Consider the following 6,621-nt stretch of genomic DNA (forward strand, 5'->3'; position numbering starts at 1 on the left):
GGCATATGAGAGGCAACCAATCGATGTTTCTCTTCCCACTCTCCCTCCCTTCTCCTCTCTCTAAAAGTAAATAAAATCTTAAAAAAAAAAAAAGAACATGAATTGAATCAATGGTCACAAAAGCAAAACAGAAATAATCAGCTGGATTGCCAAAATACTTTGCAAACATCAAATGGGAGAAGGTAAATTTGTAGTTACGGATGTTGAAAGATGTCCAGAATATATTAACTGGAAAACAAAACATGGGGTTTATATGTGATCCCACTTTTTTAAAAAAAGGTATAGGTGAACTAGGTAGGCATTCTAGTTACTTCTAAATGAGGGGACTTTGCATTTTTTGTGTTCTAATGAAACTTTATTATGGACACTAATTTGAATTTATTATATATTTGTCGGTTGTCATGAAATATTCTTTTTGTTTTTTTCCCAACCCTTTAAAGATGTAGACACCATTTTTAGTTCATGGGCCATGCTATACCAGGTAGCAGACTACACTTGATCCACAGGCTTTAGTTTTTTGACTCTTAATCTAGTTGATCATATTTAAAAAAATTTATTTTCAGTTACAGTTGATATTCAATATTATGTTTCAGGTCTACAGTATAGTCATTAGACATTTATATAATTTATGAAGTTATCCCCCAATAAATGTATCTATCTGATACCATACATAGTTATTACAATATTATTGACTGTATTTCCTATGCTGCATTTTACATCTCTGTGACCATTTTATAATGCCAATGTATACTTCTTAATTCCTTCACCTTTTCACCCAGTCCTCAAATCCCACATTTATTTAAACTTACTGTTTTGAAATAATTTAAAACTTCCCAAAAAATTGTTAAAAAATTATATAAAAGCTCTCATATACTCTTTACTCAGAATAACCAGTGTGTTAATGTGTTTGAGTCATTCTCTTTATGTAAGTGAATGTGTACATATATTGATACTTCCATGTACATACACATCTTTTAAATACCCATGAGTATGTCAGTGACATTCTTTTCTTTCTTTATATTTAGACAGAAGGGAGGGAGAAAGAGGGAGAGAAACATCAGCATGTGGTTGCCTCTCATGAGCCCCCCACTGGGGACCTGGCCCGCAACCCAGACCTGTGCCCTGACTGGGAATCGAATGGGTGACCCTTTGGTTTGCAGGTCAGTGCTCAGTCCACTGAGCCACACCAGCCAGGTTAACACTTAAATGTGTGTGTTTTAAGAACCAGGATACTTACTTACACAGCTGCAATACAAGTTTAATATTCAGGAAAATTTAATATTGATACATAACCTTTAACCTACTATAGACCTTACTCAAATTTTATCAATTGTCCCAATAATGTATTTATCACATTTTTTCTGTTTTAGAATCCAGCCAAGGATTATACATTGCATGTAGATGCCTTTAAACTGCATCACTACCTCATTTGTTGTCTTTCATGACCTTGACAGTTTTCAGTGTTTCTTTTTTAATTTTTTAAATTTTTATGGTTTTTAATTAAAAAAAATTTTTATTCCTCACCCAAGGATATGTTTATTGATTTTAGAGGGGGAAAGCAAGAGAGAGAAACATCAGTTTGTTCCACTTTTTCAAGCATTCATTGGTTGATTCTTGTAATGTGCCCTGGCCCAGGATTGAACCCACAACCTTGGCTTATGTGTACAACACTGTAATCAACTCAACTACCCAGCCAGGGCTGAGGGTCTCTTAAATTTGGATTCGTCTGATGTTTTCTCATGTTGGGTTTAAATTCGGCTTTTTTTTTTTCTTTTTTGGCACAAGTATTCCATAAGTGATGTATCCTTGGTACATCACATAAGGAAATATGCATGATATGTTTGTCCAATTATAGGTTAAGTTAACTTGACTAACTTGACTAAGGTAGGCGTGAGCTGGGTTTTTCCATTGTGAGGTTACCACATTTTCCATTTGTAATTAGTAATTTGTTGGGAGATGTTTTCTGGTTCTCGGAAACCAGAAAATAGTTTGTTTCTTAACAGACTTTCCTTCACTAGTTTTAGTATCCATTGCTAAGCCTGGCTTAAAGGATTATTGCTACTGTTTGCAAAAAGGGTGATTTACTACCTTCAACATTCTTTTTTTTTCACAAATTAAAGAATGTTCTAACTCTGGCACAATATGATGAACTTTCTACTTTGCATCTACAGATGCATCTTCTACTTTGCCCCAGCTGTGGAATTTGCTATTTCTTTGGGAGCCCTGGTTCTCATAGTGGGGGGTGTGTGTGTGTGATTTTTATTTATTTTTATTTTTTTACCACTTGGGATATGGAGATGGTGGGTAGGTAGATAGGCAAAAAGAATGAATCATGAGTTTATACTTTTACCACCAATTCTTAACTGTGTTTTTCCTAGCCTTCCCCTATTCCATATTGCATATTTATTTCCCAGGGATTAGAAATTTGACTCCCAATCTAATGCACACATTTACTAGGGAATGTGGACATGCACCCAGCTAGAACTTGGTGGTCCCGTTGTACAAGGAAGGAGAGAATTGGACAACTAATGACAGACCTGGTTTTTGAATGGCATGATTTCCCCAAATTAGCTTTTCCCCATTTTCAGGGCATTGACCCTTTAAGCCAAATAAAATATTCTACTAGGGCCAAAAAGAAAAGTATCTGATAGAAAAACCCAAAGATGGGCCTATCCAGATAAGAACCTTGTAGTTAATCATTCCTTGCAGACACCAGTACAACTAATGTGAAGGAATGGTTCCTTCCAGGGCAGGTTGGAAGTGTAGGCTGGGGGAGGAGTCCTGGCCTGTGGGTACATCTAATGCCAGTGATCAGCCCTGGATTACACCATCAACTATTAACCTCTCATTCTCCCTCTATACTGTTAGAGGGAGTGTGACAAAGCTCTCAGACCATCGACTGCATCCCTCCATGCTTTGAGAGACCTAAAGCATTTTAGGAGAAACTAATGTTAAAGAGACCAAACTAGAAGATTGGTTACAAAGCATTGCAATGTACTGACTAAGAAGCAGACTCTGGAATTAGACTTTCTTGTTCAGGTCAGCCATTTGCTAGTTGAGTAACCACAGCCAAGATGCTTAACCTCTCTGTTCCTCAATTTGCTTGTGTGTTCAGTGTGGATGATAACACTATCTCTCAGTTCTGTTTTGAGGATTAAAACTATATGCCTGGTATGTGGTAAGAGCTGTACAGAGATAGCTATTCTTTTCAACATAGATGTCATTATTACTATATACGTATTATAAAATTCTAAGCCAGAGATCAGCAAACTATAGCCCGCTGGCCAAATCTGGATTGTATTCTTTCTTTTTTTCTATGGACTGAGAACTAAGATTTCACAGTTTTAAAGAATTGTAAGAAAAAAGCAAGTAATATGCTATAGAGACTTTATGTGGACTGCAAGCCTAAGGCATTTACTGTCTGGCCCTTTATAGCAAGTTTGCCATCATCTCCTGGTCTAAGCAGACTTGTTTCTCAAGTGCCCTTGCTACTGAGATAAACAATACTCGATGATACAGGTGAGTGTTACCTCAATTTAGCACTTCTAAAACCTTAAGACTTAAAGGTTTAGCACTTTAAATCTTTGGGGGTGGTTTAAAATCACCCCGAAATGCATATTTTTCCTCAAGTGGATCTGGAAATATTGAACAGTATAGACCATTTATTAGGCCACAAGTCAGGTCTTAATAAATTTAAAAAGAAATCACACAAAGTATACAAAATATATGAAGTATACGGAGAAACCATATGAAGTATACAAAATATTCTCTGAACATAATGGAATGAAACTGGAATCAATAAGATATGAGAAACATACATCAAAGATTGTACAACTATCTTTGTGTAAGTTTTTGACTTGCCTCCAATTTAAGAAATAACCAAACACCTGTACAGATTTGTATGAAAGAAATTCACTGCCTTTATAATCTTTCTGTGACTGCCTTTTGTTGCCAAGTTCAGTACAGAGGAGCAGTGGCTGGTTTGGACAGGTATCTTCTCTAAGAAGACACAAAGACTTATGTCTCAGTATTCAGGAATGTTTTTCCAATGTATTCAGACATGCCTGTACCCAAGTACCCGTACCTTTTATGTGAATCAATAATTCACAAATACGTGGAATTAAAACCCTTAAAAGCCAATAGGGCAATAAAGAAAATCACAAGGAAATTATAAAAGACTTTGAGATGAAAACATAGGTCCACGGCAGTAAGGAAAGCTCTCAGGCCTATTGTTTCATATAAAAGATGGTTGACTGACCGTTCTCTCCTACAATTTACTCAGCCTGGGAGATGGGGCAGATGTTGCCACGGTTCCTCTGGTGGCTCCTCCACCTCCATCCTCCAAGTCACCACCACTGCTTGTCCTGGCTGTCCTTGGGCTGGCTCTGCTTCAAGTCGTCCCGCACTCTGGCTGGAGCCCAGTGTCTTGCATCGATCCAGATAAAATTGTAATGTGACTATAGTTACAAAAGCATAGAAGTCCAGGGAAAAACCACCTCCATTGTCACTCCAGTTCTTTTCCTTGAAATTTCTGAACAGATAAAAGAAAATTTACATTCTCTCTTTTTCTTTATCCTCACCTGAGGACATGTTTATTGATAGATAGGGGTAGGGAGGGAGAGTGGGAGAGTAACACCAATGTGAGAGAGAAACAGCAATTGGTTGCCTGTCCTATGGCCCCACCTGCGAAGAACCTGCAACCTAAGTGTATGCCCTGATTGAGAAACTGGCCAGGATGAGAATATCCTTTTTCTAACTGATCCATCTCTCTCTCGTTCTCTCTCTCTGCTGCTCCCTCTCTGTCTCCTTCCTTCCTTCCTCTTTTCTGTTTTTTTAAATTTATTTTTTCATAAGTGACAGGATTAAAATCGATTTTTGGAATCTTCAAGGTGTACATTGCCTCTGGAAGAATTTAATTATTTTCTATATGAGTATCTAGTTGTTCCTATACCAGTTACTGAAATTTTTCTTCATTCCCCACTACTTTGCAGTACCATTTTAAAAGAAAATCAGTAATCTATACATAATTAGAGGTATGTATTGCCTCTCAATTCCCTTTGGTTGGCTTATTTTTCAATACTTTTACCAATACCACAGGGCTTTAGTTACCATAACTTTGCAATGAGTCTTGGTATTTTGTAGAGGATGTCTTATCCTGTCTTCTTGTATGGTGTATTGGAAGCTTCCAGGACATACCACCAGAATCAATAGAGTATTCTTTCTTAAAAAATTAATAAAATTGAACTTCTTGTTGGCTTACAGAAAATATGGAGAAATATTTGCGACAATGTGAATGAAACTGGAAGGCATTTTGTTAAGTGAAATAAGCCAGACAAAGACCAATACTCCATGGTAAAATTATATGTGGAGTCTAAGGAAAAATGTCAAACTCATAGAAACAGAATGATGGTGGTTGCCTGGGAGGTGGGGGAATGGGGAAAATGGAAAGAGATTGGTTGAAGGATACAAACCTGCAATTATAAGACAATTAAGTAAGGTCTGAGGATCTACTGTATAGCAGAGTGACTATAGTTGAAATTTGATGAGGGAGTAGATCGTTGTTTCTCACCATAAAAAACAGTTAGCAAAGTGAGATGATGTATGTGTTAGATAATTACATTGTGAGGATCCTTTCACAATGTACTTACTATACATATTTCAATTCATCACATACACTTTAAGTATATTATAATTTTATTTGTCAATTATACCTCAATAAAGCTGAAAAAATTGACTGCTATAGCTCAGTGGGTTGGATGGTGCCTGCAGACCAAAAAGTTGTTCAGCCTCAGGTTGGGGCATGTGCTTGGGTTGCCAGCCAGGCCTACTGGTTGATGTTTCTCTCACACATCGATGTTTCTTTCTCCCTCCCTTTCTCTCTCTCTCAAAATAAATAGTTTTTTAAAAATTGTTGAATTTGTTACAGTTCCTTGACCAGCATCCCCTACTTCCACACCTACTTTTGAATAATCGTGGCTCATTTCAACTACCTCGTAGAAAAACAAAACATCTTATTTATGATGTCAAGAGTAGGATAGATGTAAATGATGATGCGTTCAAAAGTGAACTACAGAAACATTTTCAACATATATTCTACGCTTTTCTAAGTTACAGTATTTCCTTCACTTCCTTGACAGTGCATCTTCTTTCATTTGCCAGAAAACTAATTTCAAAAATAAGCATTTAAAGCCAAAACAAAAATGAGAAACTTGGTATTTGTTTTGTGGGTTGATGAACGGTTCCTTTTTCTTTTTGTGTGACTTCCCCATTTCGGAATGCATAACTCACACAAGATAAACTATCATAGATGTAGATGAATCCAGCTACAAGTAGACTAAAGAAAGCAACATCAAAATGACTTTGAGATGCTGTTGGTCTTTTTGTCCTGTACAGCCACATTTACTTTTCAATCACGCTGCGTGATTTTTAGAAATTAAAAAAAGAAGGAAAGAAAAGGGGAGAAGGGACGTCACGTGCTAACAGACCGAGCTGAACCGTCATGTATTTTTTTTTTTTTTAACTGTCCATCTAAAGTAAGCGCTACTTTGTCGACGACTCTGGGAAGCGTAGTCCAGATGCGCCGGGTTGTCAGAGCCACTTCCGCTCGCGGAGGGAGGAGCC

This window comes from Pteronotus mesoamericanus, unplaced genomic scaffold, assembly GCF_021234165.1.
Source record: "Pteronotus mesoamericanus isolate MK-2021 breed Mesoamerican mustached bat unplaced genomic scaffold, CSHL_Meso_final scaffold_137, whole genome shotgun sequence".
Lineage (NCBI taxonomy): Eukaryota > Metazoa > Chordata > Mammalia > Chiroptera > Mormoopidae > Pteronotus > Pteronotus mesoamericanus.